The 4181-nt window shown below is 38.9% G+C and overlaps 1 pseudogene; it reads right to left on the bottom strand.

Annotated features, from left to right (window-relative positions):
• Positions 1-3414: 3414 nt before the first annotated feature.
• LOC141490271 (U6 spliceosomal RNA) lies at positions 3415-3513 on the bottom strand (annotated as a pseudogene).
• Between the last annotated feature and the right edge of the window lie 668 nt (positions 3514-4181).

Raw genomic sequence — 4181 nt, 5'->3', positions numbered from 1 at the left:
TATGAATACATAGTAACATTGATGCAAAATACATAGTAATGTTGATGCAAAATAGTAGTAATACGATTATACAGATACCAAATAACAGTCACGCAATCATGTAACAATAATACAAGGTGATTCCTTCACTAGCACCTTAGGAAACAGGGAATGCAAATATTATAGGGGGGTTTTTAATGGAGAAGGAATGTGAGTCTCAGAGAGGAAAAATGTGATAGATAATAAGATTCATCAAACTACGAATACCAGTCTTCAGAATTCTAACATGGGTATTTTTTCCCCAACAGTTAAATGGTCACTCTTGACTTGAGAATGATAAATCCCTAAAACAAACAAGCAATAAGCATTTATTAAGAGCCTATTGAGTACCTGGTGTGGGTAGCTAGATGACAGATAGAGATCTGGACCTATAGTCAGAAAGACTCATCTTTTTGCATTCAAATAAGGCCTCAGACATTTACTTACCCTGTTTGCCTCAGTTACTCATCTCTAAAATAAAGTACAGAAGGAAATGGCATATTACTCCATTATCTTTGCCAAGAAAACCCTTAATGGGATCATGAAGAGTCAAACATAATTGAAATGATTGAATAAAAACAACAACCACTTGTATTAAGCACCATATGAAGAGTCAAAAGACAATCCTTGTCCTCAAAGATCAAATGGAGAAACTTGCAATCTAATGGACAGAAAGTGCTTGCAGAATTCCAAGGGAGGGGATCTTTCTTCAGAAGGGGGCTATCAGGGAAGATTTCCAAGAATGAGATGACTCTTAGTCTGGAACTTTTAAAAATGCAGCAAGATGTTCAACAGGGTTTTGTATTGGGGAGGTGGGATGTTTCAGGCCTCGGGTAATAACCACAGATAATGATAAGCAGAGGTGACATGACAACCCTGTCTGGAAGTCAGATTTCTTGATTCCTGAGTCAGGGTTCTTTTCACTCTAAAATCTCCCAGGCTCACACAGAACCTCTGAGCTGGGAGGAGCCTCAGACATCATGTAGTCCAACTCATACCTGAACAGTAGCTGAAGCAGAAGCAACAATAACAATAAATACTCATACTGTGCTTTAAGGTTTGCAAAGGATAGTGAATGTTTTATATCTTTTGAACAGAAACCTACTATATATATGCATATATATATATGCATATCCAGTATATCTATAAACACAGGTCATTTGAAGTCATACAGAAAAAAGAATTTTCTCCTGCCTGCCAGGGCAGCCTACTCCACTTCAGAATAAGTCAGTTTTAGGGAATGTTACCTGACATTAATCCTAAATTTGTCTCTCTGCTGCTTCCACCCTCTGTTCCTTGTTCTGCCCTTAAGAGACTAAACAGAACAAATCTGATCTTTCTTCCCTTCAAACACCTAAGAAGAACTAGCATTACTCCCCCCCTCAGTCTCTATTCTCCAACTTCAACATTCCTAGTTCCTTCCTACTTTGATATGAACTTAAGGTACTCCTCTGCCCTGGTTGGCCTGTTCTTGATATTCTCCAGTTTCTCAGTATCCTTCCCAAAATGTGACATCTAGGACTGACACAACACTAGCTGGGGCGGAACGCATCAGAACTACCTCTTCATTCTATACCCCTCAGTGCAGCCTAGGGTCACATACTATTAAAGTCAGTCATACTCTTGACTCAATTGACTTTGCAATAGACCAAAATTCCAAATCTTTTCCAGGTCAGTTGTTGTCTATCTAGCTATACTTTCCCATCTTGGGATTATAAAAATGAGCTTGGAACCATCATGCCGTCTTTCATATGACAGGCATTATGATGCTGCTGCTTGCTGCCATCATCATCATCATCATCATCATCCCCACCACCACCATTTACATGCAAGCTAAGCTATGTGATTTTGGTCGTCACTGAAATTCTCTAGATCTCAAATTCTAGAGTTATAAAACTGGGATAACAGCACCAATTTCCCAAGGTTGTTGATCAAATGAGGAAATATACATATATATAATAAATATAATAAATATAATAAATATAATCTATTGCAAACTGTTAAGTGTTATATGGATATTGCCATTATTGTTTACTTGTTGTTACCTACATCGCCTCTGTGGACTTCACTTATAAAATGGCGGGGGGGGCAGCTAGGTGACACAGTGGATAGAGCACTGACTCTGGAATCAGAAGAACCTGAGTTCAAATCTGGCTTCAGAAATAATACTTACTTAGCTATGTGACCTTGGGTAAGTCATTTAACCCTGTTGCCTTGCCCAAAAAAATATAGAAAGGGGGTTTGAGGGTAGACTAAATGATCTGCAATGTTTATACTAAGACTAAAACTCAGCATTCCATGGATTCTATTAAGGGTCTTAGGGAACTGGGCTAAATACCCTGACTCACCCTCTAGCTGAACCACTGGCATCTGAAACAGCCTCTTGGGAAACTGGGATTTTCCAGTGTGTTTCAGATCCCCAGGGCCTCCACAACTGGGATGGAAAGTGAAAAAGTACATAGGGCATTACTCCATCAAATGACTGAGTTTCACATTCCATACTGGCTTTGTTTTAGGCCATCAGAATCTGTGGCAGGAGGTCTGTCTAAGAGAACTTCCCACTCCCACTCAGGGCAGATGCTTTGGATTTATACTTTCTGCCTTTTTATCCCCTTCTCTCTCATTCTCTTTTTTAGAGTCTGTTTTATTCTCATCCTGGATTATGTCAAGCATTTGAACTCCTATAGGGAATGAAGTTCCAGAATCTGCCCCTCTCCTAAGGAATTTAGGTCCTTACCTCCAAAGCTTCCAAGGTCCCCGTATTTTCTGGAATTTTCCATGGCAGAAAGAATGAACTTCTGCCTGCTACCCTGGGAACCATGCCCACTGGCCTGGCATCCTGAGGATTTTCCCAGTCAGCTTTAAAGAGGTCATTTCCAGCCCAATCCAGCTTGGGGAGGGATGGAGGAGGACCTAGAAGGGATTTGACCATTACAGCAGCCTCACTAAGAAAAAAAAATCACCTAGATACTTCAGATTTCTTTAAATCTAGATTCCTAAATTTGATGGCTCTGCTTTCTGGGACACAGCCTTAGTAATTTATCCAAGCCTATGGCAGAGTCTGGCTCCCTGAACTCTCCCCTGGAATTAAGATTCCACTTCTCACCCCACTTAACCTTTCATTTCCAACAGGATCTTGGAGTCAGAAGGACTTCAACGATCATGTTCAACCCTTTCATTCTACAAAAAAAGAAACTGAGACAGAGAAAAATTAAAAGAAGGGCTTTCCCAAAGTTGTACAGATAATAAATATCAAAACTAAAATTCAAACCCTAAGACCTCTAACTCGCAATCTAATATACTTTTTTGATCTTTTAATGTATTTATTTATTTATTCTTATTTTGTACAAATAATGTTTTTTCATACATTAATAAAATATTCTTGTTTAAGAGTAAAAAAATATGGAACACGAATTTGTATGTCATCTTTGCACAGGGACCGTGCTAATCTCTGTATCATTCCAATTTTAGTATATGTGCTGCCAAAGCGAGCACTCTAATATACTTTTGATGTTGTTGTTGCTTTTAAAAGCTTGAAATTTTTATTTATTTCTTTTCCAACTACATGCAACAGTAGTTTTTGCCAATCATTTTTTTTTTTTTAGTTTTTGCAAGGCAATGAGGCTAAGTGGCTTGCCCAAGGCCACACGGCTAGGTAACTACTAAGTGTCTGAGGCCGGATTTGAACTCAGGTACTCCTGACTCCAAGACCAGTGCTCTATCCACTGCGCCACCTAGCCACCCCTGCCAATCATTTTTTATAAGGTTTTGAGATTTACCATTTTTCTCCCTCTTTCCCTTCCCTCCCCTGACAGAAAGCAATCTGATGTAAACTCCATATTTATAATCATGCTAATCATAGATCAATCCAATTTAATATACTTTCAAACACAAACTCATTTTGAATTTAAGAAAATTGAGCCCTAGAAAGCAGAAACAATTTACTCAAGCACATACCCCTAATTAGTGCCACAGGTGGGGCCTGAATCCAGATCTTCTAAGTACTCTTTTCCCTACAGTATTCTAAATATCTTGTTATGTCTTCCATCTTTTTTCTCCCTCCTTGCCCTTAGGCAGCTAAGTTACAATGAAAAAAAAATCCACTGGACTTGGAGTCAAGAACTGAGTTCAAATTCTGACTTTGCCTCTTACTAGCTGTTTGA

Source organism: Macrotis lagotis, chromosome 5 (assembly GCF_037893015.1).
Source record: "Macrotis lagotis isolate mMagLag1 chromosome 5, bilby.v1.9.chrom.fasta, whole genome shotgun sequence".
Taxonomy (NCBI): domain Eukaryota; kingdom Metazoa; phylum Chordata; class Mammalia; order Peramelemorphia; family Peramelidae; genus Macrotis; species Macrotis lagotis.
This window is presented reverse-complemented; position numbering and strand designations above follow the sequence as displayed.